We start from the raw sequence: 13,584 nt of genomic DNA, 5'->3' as shown, positions 1-13,584 counted from the left end.
GTGGTGCCACCACCCCACAGCAGGTTGTCCACAAGCTGTCCCCAGGACAGGTTATGACCTGCAGCGGGGATGGGTTTTATCGTTTTATCCTTCTTTTTCCCCCAGTTTGGGCGTTGCTTATGGCTGGGTCTGGCCAAGACGGCGCTGGGGGGGCGACGAGGACTGGCCCTGCTGTGGCTGTCCCTGTGCATCCATCCTGTCCAATCCCTGGTGCATCTGATGCTGCTTCTGGTGCCTCCAGCCCCATCCCTGGTGAGTCCAACACCATCCCTGGTGATCCAACCCCATCTCTGGTGCCTCCAGCCCCATCCTTGGTCCATCCAACCCATCCCTGGTGCCTCCAGCCTGATCCTTGGTGATCCAGCCCCATCCCTGGTGAGTCCAACACCATCCCTGGTGCCTCCAGCCCGATCCCTGGTGATCCAGCCCTATCCTTGGTGCCTCCAGCCCCATCCCTAGTGCAGCTGTTGCTGTCCCCATCCCTCCCGCATCCCTGCACCTGACATCGATGTGCGCCCTCCAGCCCCGTTCCCACCACCCTGACGGCCCTCACACAAACACCAGCACACCCCCACCCCCCACTGCATGCCCCCCTCCCAGCACGGCCAGAGCCGCTTCTAATTTTAGCAACCTGGAGACGATCCAGCAGCGACGGGGCGGGCGGAGGCAGATAAATGTCTCGATCGATCGATTAAGTAGCTGTTTGGCTGCCATGAGCTCAGCGCCCGGCAGTTGGGCACACAAGGGCCAAACTGGGATGTGCTGGGATGATGTGGGGGGGACCGTTTCCCCCCCACCTCAACGCTCGCTCCTCCCACGGAAGGGTGAGGAGAGCCCAAAAAGATGGGGAAGGGGAGGGAGTGTGCAGGATGTGGCCCCACGACAGCAGCTCAGCACCCACTGGGGTGCTGGCCCTGATTTGCACCACGTGTGTGTGCCTGGATGTGCACGCGTGTGCGCACATACGTTCATGGCCACAGCTCTGTGTGCATGCATGTGTGCTCATGAATGGGCATGTATGTGCATGCATATGGGTGGGTGTATGCACGTGTGTACATGCGTGTGCACGCGAGCACATGTGTGTGCATGCACACATGTGCGCGGGGTGTGAATCGAGGGCAGTAGGTAGATGCTATGGGAAGACGCTGCCCAGACTCCTTAACTCCTTGCAAGCTGGCGGCGGCTCAGAGCAGAGACCACCCCCCAAGAGGGTCTGGCTGTGACCGTGACCCCTTCCTGGCCTGGGGGGGCCAGCCGTGGGCCCCGGGCAAAGCTGCTCTGGGGGGCTACGGGCATCCCCTGGTCTCCATCTCCTCGAGATCCCAAATGATGCTCAGGAGCTGCGGAGTCAGGGCTTTTTTGGGGACCTGAGGTTGGTGACAGCCACAGCAGCTCCCAGAGCTGTCGCTGCTAACACTGATGGCGGGGGGGGGGGGGGGGGGGGGGGAGCCCCCCAGGGACTTTGGGGGCTGCATCAGTGATGGGGGCTCAGGCAGGGCCCGGGGCCGCAGCATCCCCCCAGTTCAGGTTCAGAGTGCCGTAACCTCTGCCAGCACAGCAGTATCCCCCCTGGCACTGGAGGAAACCGAGGCACAGCTGGGGAGGGGGCACCCATATGTGTCCGCCCCCCCCCCAGCTCTGCTCCCCTGGTGCTAAACCCTGCGGAGAGCTCGTCAAGGTCGCCTTGGTGCCGGCAGCTGATTTACAACCCTGACATTAAGGCACCAGACAAAATCTGGCAACCCGGCGCTGGGGTGGCTTATATACGGCGGGAGGATTTATCGGGCAGCGCGGGCGGTCCGAGCATCGCCTGGGGTACCCGCACCGCCTGCCCCTCTCCCTCTGCCTGTCCCCTGTCCCGCTCCAGCCTCGGCAGGGGGTCGGGGGCCAGATCCAAGCCCTGGGGAAGGGTCTGTCCCCTCCGGGCTCTGCGGGAACCACCTTGCCAGAGACCGGGTCCCGCAGGGCTCCGTCGGCTGCTCCGTGGCCACAACACGGGGCTGCCCCCGGCCCCGGCCCTATCCTCATCCGCAACGCCTCCCCATTCCGATCCCCATCCTTACCCCTACCTCCATCTCATCTCTACCTTCATCCCTGTTCTCACCCCGATCCCATCCCCATCCCACCTCCGCCTTCACCCCTGTCCACATCCCCATTTTCAACTCCATCCCGTCACTGTCCCTGCCACTGTCCCCATCTCCGTCCTCATCCCAATCCCATCCCCACTCCCAAACCTCTTCCCATTCCTATCCCCATCCCTTTCCCAAACTCATCCTCACCCCATCCTCCTCCTCCCCCTCCCCATCCCTAATCCTCATCTTTATCCTTAGCACTTCCCCATTCCCATCCCATCCCCATCCATTTTCCTGTCCTCATCCCAAACCCATTCCCATCCCTTTTTGGTCCTCATCCTCATCCCAGACCCACTCCAATCCCTTTTCCTGTCCCTATCCCAATCCCATCCCCATCCCCATTCCCATCCTCACCACGTTATTGGGGGGGGGCACTGGGAGCCAACCTGTCCCCAGACCCCAGCTGCGGCAAGCGGGGCTGTACGGCTCCAGCACAGCAGGGCCAGGTCACCCCCAGCCCCTCGGGCCACAGGTGGGGACCCCAGCCCACCACCCTGGCCCAGCGAGGGAAGGCGACGGCTCCAAACCAACCACGCGGGGCTCCGCAATGAGCTCCGACACCAGCGGGGGATCTGGCGGGTGTGATTGCCGGCGGGAGGAGACCGATCTCCATAATATACAAAAACTTTTGGGAAACAAATCCAGTGGCCAAGAGAATGCTACTGGTTGGATGGCAAAGTGCGGCGAGGGGGCAGCAGCCTCCGGGAAGTCTCGGCTGAGGGAGATGCCGGCACCAGGAGAACAGCCCGTGTGCCAGCGAGGCCTGGGACAGGCCAGAGCAATGACCCAACCCTGGTATTAAACAGTCGAGAATCCACCTGGACACAACCCCACTGCCAAGCGAGGCGGAGATGCCCCCCCCAGCTGGGGTGAATAACCCCCCCGGCACCTCCTGCTGCGGGGTCTCTCCCCCCACAGACCCCGCCGGGCTCTGGGGCCATTTCTAACGAGCTTAATTCCCTGTTGAGTCAACACCACGGTCCAGCACCCCCGGCCCCAAAGCGCCCTGGCCCCCCCGCCTCAGTTTCCCCACCAGCACTGCCAAGAAGACCAGTATGGCGGGAGGGGGGCAGAAAGTGGGGTGGGAGTGAAAACAAGAGGTCCCACAGCACCCATGTCCCCCCCCTCATCAGCCAGGCACTTCGTTAGGCTCGGTGGCCCCTCAGGACCCCGCTCCCGGCGCAGGACGGCATGTCCCCCGGCACTGGTACGACGCCGGTGGTAATCCATCTTCTGGAAAAGCACAGCGCTAACGCCGGCAGCCGGCCCTTCCCGTAAGCGCTCGTTAATTAATGCCAAATCACCGCGCGATTACAGGACGTGGAAATCAAATGACTTCATTGTGATTAAGGTTTATTGCTGCCGGGGAGTGACAGGACGAAGAATCATTTGCCGCTTATTGGAAAGGGCCATGGGGAGCATTCGCCGGTGCCGTGCCGGCGTGCCAGAGCCACCCACGCCGGCACGGAGGGACCCGCCAGGCATCTGTCCCCTCCAGCCTGAGGCCACTGTCCCCCAGCCGGGGAGGTGGGACACTGCGGGGGACATCGGTGCCGTGGATGGGACGGTGACATTGGCTGTGCCTGAATCATCCCCATGGGAGTAGGCGGTTTCTGTCCCCAGGGGACGTGGGGACATCAAGTGTCCTCAGCACCATGAAGTGCCCAAGTTTCATGGCTGAGGTGGGGACTCAGGTACCCCCTGTCCCCTCCGCAGCACCGAGGGTAGTGGGTTTTAGTGGCAATCACCAAAAATCACTCCCTGGGACCTGGGGCTAGCAGGGTGGGACGCACCGGGCAGCGAGCAAGGTGGGTTTTGCCCCAGCAATGGGTGACACGGGACGTGGGTGGCGGAGGGGTCCCCCTTCCCCAGCATAGCGACGGGAAACCCTCAGCCCCATCCCCTCTCATTAAATCCCTTTTCCTCCCGCTTTGATCTCCCTCCCGCACCCACAGCCGGGGTCAGCACAGGCGGCGGCAAAAACGGCACCCACGACCGGCACCGGTCTCAAATTGGTGGCCCCCTCACAACCCTCTCAGCTCAACGAATCTCGCCTGAAAAGCCAGGACCTGGGCAGGTTCGGGGAGGAAAAAGGATACTGGGCTTTACAGTAACGCGCACTATAGAGCCACTGTTCCGGCAGTGACCCCCCAGGTCAGAGGTGAAGGGTTTCCCAGGAGTGTCTTTGAAGAGAGCCATCTTTGATGAGAAAAGAGCCTCTATACAGATGTCTCATAATTACCATGAGAATGTGGAGCACATGGCGGCCGCGCCAGCCCCAAAGGGAGCTTTAATGGAACGTCATTAAAACGCCCCGTTTGTTCGTTCGGGAGGTTTCTCTTCCCCCCCCCAACTTCGCCCCATTTTAACCTCTTTCAGGCTCAATCTCCCCCACCCCGCCGGCACCGACGTGCCTCGACGCATCGATGCCAGGCATCCCAGCATCTGCCTGAGGCTGGGTACCCCAGTGCTGCACCAGGATGCTTGGGATTTGGGGCTGAGGAGGCCAATTCCTCCAGCCTTGGGGAGATTTTGTGCAGGATGGGGAGGGACGCGCCCCGTCAGGACACAACCAGCATCTTCACCCCCTGCAGGAGCCATCCGAGCGCCTCCCAAAAGAGAGTTTGTTTTGAATCAAATCTCTCTAACCCAGCTTGGGGTGGCGCAGAGGGGCAGCCTTCCCTGCGGTGAGGCCGAAGGCTTCCCCTCTCCCTCACCGTGGGCACTGCTGGCATTGCCCATCAGCACCACAAATCTTGGGGACGTGGGCTGTACCGGGGCCAAGCAGCAAGCGCGGACCCCAGCCTGGGTCGCCTCCCAAATATTCAATTAAAACTTCTCTGGTGACGCTGCGGGTTCTCAGAGGGTGACCAGGCTCCCTCGTCCCCTGCCCTTGGCCATCCCGCCTCCACATGATAAACCACTGCTAATAAAACCGGTGGCGGGGCTAATATATCTGTAATCCGCCTTTGATACACAGGGGACCCGGTGTTGAGGGCAGCAGCAGCCCCAGCGCAGCGCGCGAGGTTAATCTCCGTGAAATCGTCCCTTCAGCCCGGCTTTTCTCTGCATGTCAAGACGCTGGGGCAGGGAGGGCAAAAGCGGCTGGGGGCACGGCCGAAGCGGCACACACTGAGATGTCCATCCCTGTCCCTGGGGGATTTTACTCCCTTTTACCCTTAATTCTGGCCGTCGGCGCTTCTCTCTGGTGCCTCTCTGGTTTGCGGTGAGCCAGCAGCGTCCTTCCCAGCTGGGGAAAGCTTTGGATGCGGTGACACCAACACAAGTCTGAAACAGAACCTAAGAATTAAACCTGTGTAGAGCCCTGACGGGAAAAATCTGGGCTGAGCGGTGAAACCTCAGCCTGGAGGTGGTCAGGGGCTTCGTGTCAACAGTTGTGGAGTTTATTTAGGGCAAGCAGAGGAGGCAAAAAGTGTTTTCAGACAGAAAACCCCATCTTTTCTCATTTCAAATACCCACATCGTGACTTGGCAGGGAGACCCCGGGCTGTTCCCCTCCACAGCATGGGGCAGAGATTGGAATGACAGTGAAAGAGATGGAGGAGAAGTGAGAGAGGGAGGGATCTGGGGAAGGAGGGATGGATAGACAACATGACATCCCTGGAAAACCAGGACATTTCTGGCTTGAGGGCATCTGTGCAGCTCCCCAGGACCCCATTCAGCTTGGCTATGGGCGAGATTTCCCCCTGGGAGCATGTTTCAAGTCGTCCCCAGATAAAAACCATCAGACCCACTTGCTCCAGCCCTCCCGGTCCTGGCACCGGGTCCTGCTGTGGTACCTGGCCGTGCTCCAGTGGTTCGAGCCTGGAGAGGCGATGTGCGGCGGGGCCTGGGGGGAGATGCAGCATCCTGCACCTTCTGTACACAGAGCTGGCCAGGAAACCATTTCGAAGGGAAAAAGAGAATGATATTTAAAAAAAAAAGAAAAAAAAAGTGGTGTCTTGGCTGAAGAAACATCCCCATTAGACACCCCGCAGCAGCGTGGCTCCCGGCCCCCTTCCATTGTCAGAGAAAGGTCAGCCCCTGACTAGTTAGTTATCATTAGCTAAGGCCAATTTAATCACGACGATTGTGTATAAATCACTGCGGACAGACAGGGCACTTTCCTCCCTCCCCGCCTCAAAGGTTGACAAACCTCCTGGACGTCTCCCCCCCCACCCAGCTCCGTCGCCTGCCCAGGGCTTTCGGCCGCTTTGCCAAATATTAAAGGATGTCGTAAATCACCGGGGCGCTGCCCATCCATCAGCCTGTCAGCCTGAAGATCAGGGTCACGGGTACGAAAGATCAAGGGCCGAGCAGGAATGGCAGCGGGGCAGGAGCAGGATGGACGGGCAGCGGCAGAGGCCAGGAGGTGTTGGGGATGGGAGGGATGTGGAGATGAGGCAGGAGGGATGAAGCGGCCCAAAACTGGCCCAGCTACACCCAGGTCCTTTTCACAGTGGCTTTTCCCACCTCCCTTGTGGACTGGCAACCTGATGCGGCAGATAAGAATCGAAGTTGGGGTTAGAAACTGGTGTCCCGTGGGGAAAAGAGGGTCCCATCCCACCCCAGGGCTGCCTGGACTGCGCCAGCAGGATGCTCGGGCTTAAGGGTCTGGTTTCATCCACAACACCCCTAACGATGCCTCTTGCCCCACTGCTGGGGTTGGGTTTGGTACCCTGCCAAGTCAGCAATGGCAGCTGGCCGTCTCCGGCAGAGCCAGGGGAAACTGAGGCATGGAGAAAACCTCCCCATCCCGGCAGCAGCCACACAAAGCAGGACAGAGCCAGCGTCCCCCATCCACAGGGACCAGGACCCGGCCCAGAAGGGTAGAGCTGGACAACACATCCAACTTTTTCTCGCCTCCCTACCTTCTTTTTCTTCCCTTTTTATCCACTCCCCCCCTCCTCCTTTCTGGCCTTTTTTTTTTTTTTTATTTCAGTCTAATTGAAGAGGGGGGGTGTGGAAGATAAGAGCTGCCAGGGCTAATTACACCTCATTATTCCAAAGGATCTCTCACGCCTCACTTCTCCTCAAACGCCGGCAAAAGCGAGGGGGAGGGGGATGGCTATTAAGGGAAAAGCCTTGGTGGAAAACAAAGTTGGTTAATTCACACGGCGTGGCCTCGCGGCGGCTGTGTGGGGGCTCCCCTCCACCTCCCGGGGTGCCATGACCGGCTTGTCCCCACCATGGGGCCGCTTTGGTGGGGCCGAGCAGGGCTAGGGGGCTCAGGGGTCAATGGAGACCACCCTGGGGTGATGGGGCTGGTTTGGGGCGCTCTGAAGGCATCAAGGCCATGACCTTGTGTACCCCCGTGTCCTTGGGTGTCCCCACCTGGAGGTGGTCTGCTCTGGTAGATGGGCTTTGTACTAGGTGCTGAGGGTGCTGCCGCTTCACACCATGCCTCAGTTTCCCCTGCTCCATCCGTGAGCTAAATCCCTGTAATTCTCTAAAAATCATGCAGAAAATCCAGCGCAGCCCCAGGAGCCAGGATTCTGGCTGGAGCTGCAGCCTCCCCGTGATTCAGAGGGAGGGTTTTAACCCCCAAATTTTTCTGGGGTCCTGTTAGAGCAGGATGGATACAGGGGCTGATTTCTTTAAGCATTCCTCTCTCCAGCCAGAAACCTTCCTGCCTGTTTTCCAGCTCTTAACTTGCTCTCCCCTTTGGGGAGAAATCCCACTGCTCCCAGCAGCTCGTACCCCAAAAAAATAAAAGGGGAAGCTTCAGCCCCAGGCAGATGTGGGATGGGAGTGTACTGCTGCTGCCGACATCAGGGTGAGAGCGTGGCTGATGCATTAGGAAAAGTTACAGCAGTGGCTGTTTTCCACCAAAACCCACTGCAGGTCTGATCGGCATCTCTGCAGCCTCTTCTGCAAACCCAGCCTGCCTTCTCTGCACCATAAAATACAACTTCTACTCCCTCTAAGACACGTTTCCTCCATAAAAATCTCATGCTGCAAATTTGCTCAGCTCTCCAGGGCAGTTACTTATTTATATTAAAAAGTGGGGATTTGATTACAAAGCAAGAAATTTCCTATTTTGCTTTGCCAGTGAAGGCTCCAGCCCTGCCTGTGCAAAGCAAACTGCAAATCTTGCCATGAGGATGAGGAAGGTCCTAAAAAGTTTTCACACATGGGATAATTAATAGCAGTAATATCTGAAGGAGGAGGCTGGGGGTGGTAAAACTCAATATGGAGGGGGAGAAGTAGGGATTTTAAGATGTGTTTTGGGAATATTGTCCCGCGGCGGCTCCCAGATGCATCCCCAGCACAGACATTTCAGCTGGGAGAGGCTGAGACCTTCCTCTGCACAGATGCACGGCCAGGATCCAGGAGAAGGAGAAATAACTCCATCCGTGAATGCCTGTTGGGTACCAATCCCCGAAGTGTCATTAAAACAGCTATTGAGAACATCCCTGTTTTCCATTGCTGAATCCTTACCCTGTTTCTCCCATCGGCTGGGTTTTCTCTTCCCTCTCCAAGCTATTTTGGTGGTCCCAGCTCAGTCTTTCTAGCCAGGTATCTTGTCCTGTGGGAGATGTAAGGATAATTCAGATAATTCTGGTAATTTAGCTAATTGCAGCTGCAAACACGCCTTTTCATTCTCCTGTTTTGTGCCCCAAAAGCCCTGACACCTTTTATTTAAATCCAGGAGGGCTAAATCCATCTCCTCCTTCTGTTTAAAAATCAAAAAGTAACCTTTAGCAAAAGCCAGAGAAGTTGATTATAGGAAATCTATAAAATTTCTATAAAATAAGGAGAGGAATACATCACTTCTTCGGGCTTGGAGGGACAGACTATGAATTTATAAAGAGGAGCAGTGGCTTAGAGCAGGCTGTTAGAGGATGCCACCAGCTTTAAGTCATGGCTCTTACCAGTTATTTCGAGGTAACAACAGACAAAAAGAATATATAGGTATTTATCTGGAGGTCGCACATCACCCTGAATAGCCACCGAGCTGTAGGACCACTGCTTTACCCTTACTTTTCTAAGCACAAAAGCAGGAAGAAGGGGAAAAAGGAATTAAATCAAATAATCCTCCCCAGCAATGGAAATGAGTCCTTTTTTTTTTTTTTTCCCCCTGGGAAAAGCCCCCAAAACCAGCAGCTCCCTTCCCTGCTCTCCCCATGAGAGCCTGCCGATGCTGACACATTTTCCCCAGCAAAACGATGTGTTGGTAAGAAATTATTTCAAGCCCACCTTGCTGGACTGTAACCTTTCCCCTTTGAGCCGACACAGAGTGGGAGCCCTTGTCAGACCCAGCAAGCACTGAGCAGGAAAATGAATGAACAAGTAAGCAAATTAAAAAGGAAAGATTACCGTCAATATTGCGTCGGTCTCAAGTTCATTAATTTGTGGTTTAAAAGGCTCAGAGGAGTGTTAAACAAATCTCATCTATGCCATGCTGCTGACACCTTTGTGCTTCTAACACCACGGTGGAGAGCTGCTTTTATCCCAAGGAATTCATTTTTCCTCAGTGTTGCTGGTCCAGCACAAGCCAAAAGCAAATGTTGATTAAGTAGGCACAGGGATGCCTTTTAAATAAAAATAATAATGATAAAAAAAAAGAAATTAAATTACCCCTCATCGCTTTTAGCTTCCAAACTTATTTCTAAAAAAAAATAAAGGGAGGGTTGACTTGGACTTTTTCTGTTAGTTTTTTCCCCCCAAACACAGGGATGCCGTAGCCCTCATAAAGTTTATGGGTTTATGGCTTTATAGCTCACCGTGTCTAGCAGCAGCCGAAGTTGCGCAGGCTGCGTGTTCCCCGCTCGCTGTCAGCTCCCTGCACCGCTCGCAGCCTTTAACTTTTCCCTTTGCAATAGTCAGCAGCATTTTCTGCAAATATTGAGGCAATCGTGCCTGTCCTTTGAAGGAAAAAAGCAACGAGTTCTCCAGCCCGGCACGCCTGCGCGGCTCTCTCGGAAAAGAACAGAAAAGACACTTGCAGATTAATACTATTAAGTAGGATTTAAAAAAAATAAAGGCAATTGAGGTTGGATAATGCCCTCCATAACAAACCAGCTCTATTCTCCAGTGCCTGGCAGGTCCTTGTGTGCCCAGGGGTATTTAGCATGTCTTTAACGAAGCTGAAAGCTTTGTATTGAAATTGCACTTTAGGACTATCCACGCTGTGTGCACTCATTGCCACCTGAGGAACAAGCAGCCGCGTAAAACCCACGGCAATTGGCTTCACAGGCGACGTGAATGGCCATACAGGGTGCAAATCAGTGCAGCGCAAGGATAAAACCCTTAAAAAAAAAAGAGACTTCGGCCAGCCCAGAATGGGCACAGGTCTGGGGCAAGCCCCTCCGTGGTGCTTGGGTCTCTTACCTGGCTCAAATCCGGCACAAATTCACCCGCCACAACCTGCTGCCAGGTCTCCTCCACCCACGGGAGCAGGGATAGAAAGGGGATGGAGGCAGATTTAGTGGATCCAACACACTCACCAAGCAGACAAGGTGTTTTTCCTTACAGGAACGTGCTTACCAAATTTTCAGGTATCTTTAAAAATGTATTTATTTTCCCCTCCAGTAAACAGCTGAGGCTTTAATAATTTCTTAAGATTTTAGAGGCTTTTACAATTGCTGCTTAAACTCCCCCAGACCCTACACAAGCAATGGATCAGTATTGCTACAAATAAATATAGTTTAAAAAAAACCAGAAAGCTTCCAGATATAATCAGTATAAAGAACATCTGAAGTCAGTATTTTTTGCTATGATATCTGTGGAATAAGGGTCTTCTATGCCCACAGGTTTTGCCTCACCCCTACGAGCAGTGCTGTAGCCATTGAACATTCAATCCCACTGCCCCATTTGCCAAACACCGGATTTAATTCATGTCCCCGAGAAGGCGACACAAAAAAAGGGCTTTTTGCAAATAAAATAAAATAAAATAAAATATTTGAAGCTGAGGGAGCAAGGACCTGCCGAGGGGGAGACAGAGGAAAGCAAAGGAACAAGATTCCCCAGGGGAGATGTGTCCTTTCCCGGGAAAAACAGCCAAAAGACCAAAATCAGAAGAATTAAAAATGCACGTGGTAGTGTCAGAGGACACTGAACATATTTTGCAATACATTTTGGGGGGGAATGAAGATACATTCACGTCCACCCCAAAAAACCCACCCTTTTGTGTCTTTTCACGGTGCATTGGGACTCAATTATTTGTATCAGTTTTGAAGGGGTTTTCCCAAGTATTTTCAGTGGCAAAAACTCCAGCCAGCAAAGTGAGCCCAAACCCAAACTTTTCAGGGGGTTGGGGCACGTCTCTGCCCCCGGGCAGTCCTAAGCAAGACTTGCTTCCCTCGCTCAGTGAAAAGAGCGCTGGTTTTGATGCCAGTTCGATATTTCCTTCTGAAATCCCATTTTTCAAGCCTTCAATCCATTTCCCTGACAGCATTTGTTTTGTGGTCATCGGACAATATATTTACCACGCTTTCTTATCGTCCATTTTCTGGAAGACCTGATTGCATTAAAAATCTCTCACAAAGACAAAACCAAGGAGATGATTAATTCAAATCCAACGCAACCTATTTGGGAGTGTTTCTTTCACGAGATAACTTGGCTCAGAGCAGCCGTTGCACAGCAAATCTGGTTGAAACGCAGTCGGAAAGCCTTCAGTACGGCTAAGGACACTATAGAGCTCTATAAAATTTAATTTATTTAATTAATTTATTCCCCCCCACAGTAAAAATGAAAAGCCAGCAGGGTCTAACCTCAAGACTGGCAACAGGAGAATAGGAAAATAAAGCAGCGATGCAACAGGAAGATGCTTTCCACCGGTTTCCCAACCTGCGGCAGCAAACGTCGGGCACGGTGGCGAAGCACTCGTGGGCGCAGGGTTGTCCCCCCCCTTTTTGCTTTTTTACCATTTTATTCTCACTTGCAAAAGGCAGAGGGATAACGCTAGGCAAAGACCTTAGCTGAGCAGTGTAAAACTGGGGTGGCACCTTCGACAGCGGCGGGTTTGCCCCAGGTTTGGTGCCGCCATGGATCCGGGGACCCCCCAGGATGCACTGAGCTGCATCCCAGCGGATGAACCCCCTGGGACTCGAGAGGGTCCTGCTTCCCTGCACCGCCGCAGGGTCGCCTTTGGGATTTGCCTAGAGTGTCTCAGAGGCAAAAACTAAAGCACCCTAAAGACAGCTCCCAGGCCTTTTTCCCATCGTAACAGCTTTGCCAGGTTTTTCTTGAATATTTTTAATTCCTCCTCCAAACTAGCAAAGATCCAGGTGAAAAGACGTGCAGGAAGGGCCAGCCGGCACCAGGCACGGAGGAGGTCTGATAGGGTTTGTCCTACAGCATCCCGCACCGCCCAGCATCCTCTGCCTGGGAGCTGCATCCCAGCCCCGTGCCCTGACATCCCGGGGAGCACGTCAGGGCATCTCGGGGAGCACCAGCGGCGGTGGGGGTGACTCAGGCTGCTGCCACCCAGTCCCTGCCTGCACCCAGCTCTGGCTGCAGCACCCCAGCGCATCTCCCTTCCCCAGCCTGACGCTTTTGTGTCCACAGCTCTCTTTTTGAGTCCTCTTTCCTAGGGCTCCCGTTCCCACCAACGCCTGTTTCTATCCCAGTGCTCACAGCCTTCGGGACCCATTTTAATTCCTTTCACAAAGAGCCACATGGCTTTTTTTTTTCTCTCTCTCACTTGTTTTCCTTTGTGGGGGGATCAACACAGCCTCCTCCAGCCTCTCAAGAGCTGACTCAAACATCCCTTAAACCACTATTCCTTTTTTTCCTCTGGTTGGGAAAAGCCACACAAAACACTAGGCATGGAGAAGACAACCAACAGATACAAATCGAGGGGTTGTCATGCTCTCCTCACCTCTTCCCCACTTGCACTTATTATTACATCTCCATTATTATTATTATTATTATTAATAATTTGTTATTATTTCTGGACTGAGGTGGATTTTGCTGCCTGCCAGCTGACACTCCAGCCTTGGCCAAAGTGAGCCGCGGTGGGTTGGCAGGCCAGCAAGTGGGCGCTGATTGACAAGTCTATTAAATTAAAAATAAACCAACCAGCCCAAGGTCCATCAGAGTGGATCCTGAGGGACCCACCACCTCTATCCAATATTTCCATATTAACCCCTCGCTGTCCTGCCTTATGGAAGTACAAAGGAAACACATCCTCACTTGGGAATGCTCCCCCCCACCCCTGTGCCCAGAAAACCAGCAAGGATGCTTTCACCAAAACAATAAATCACCACAATTTCCCTCCTCTTCATTTTCAAATGGAAAAATAAAAGAACACAGAAAACTGAGGGTGAGAATTTCCACTGGGGGAATGGATGAAAAGTTTGCCAGGCAGCTGGGAAGTCGTGGCAAGCACAAAGATGCTACGGCCACTTCCCACTGCCAGCCGGGACAGCAATTTGCCACCAGCACCAAATTTGTTGCTTGAGGTGGGATGGCTCCTGGTGGGATCCTGTTAGGATTTCTCCCAGGAA

The 13,584-nt window shown here is 54.3% G+C and overlaps 1 long non-coding RNA gene across 6 annotated transcripts in view; it reads right to left on the bottom strand.

Moving 5' to 3' along the window:
- Positions 1 to 3,468: 3,468 nt before the first annotated feature.
- The window catches only part of LOC308054802, a 31,020-nt gene continuing 20,904 nt past the window's right edge, over positions 3,469 to 13,584 (bottom strand). For 2 of the 6 annotated variants that reach the window (XR_013924229.1, XR_013924234.1), the window contains one exon: positions 3,469 to 10,052. This is a non-coding gene — a long non-coding RNA (uncharacterized lncRNA). The remainder of the gene's footprint in view (positions 10,053 to 13,584) is intronic. The other 4 variants (XR_013924230.1, XR_013924231.1, XR_013924232.1 and 1 more) reach the window with 4 other exon arrangements.

The sequence above is a fragment of the Falco punctatus genome (genome assembly GCF_963210335.1).
Source record: "Falco punctatus genome assembly, chromosome: 18".
Classification (NCBI taxonomy): domain Eukaryota; kingdom Metazoa; phylum Chordata; class Aves; order Falconiformes; family Falconidae; genus Falco; species Falco punctatus.
The sequence above is the reverse complement of the archived record's forward strand: the minus strand, read 5'-3'. Positions and strand labels throughout refer to the sequence as shown.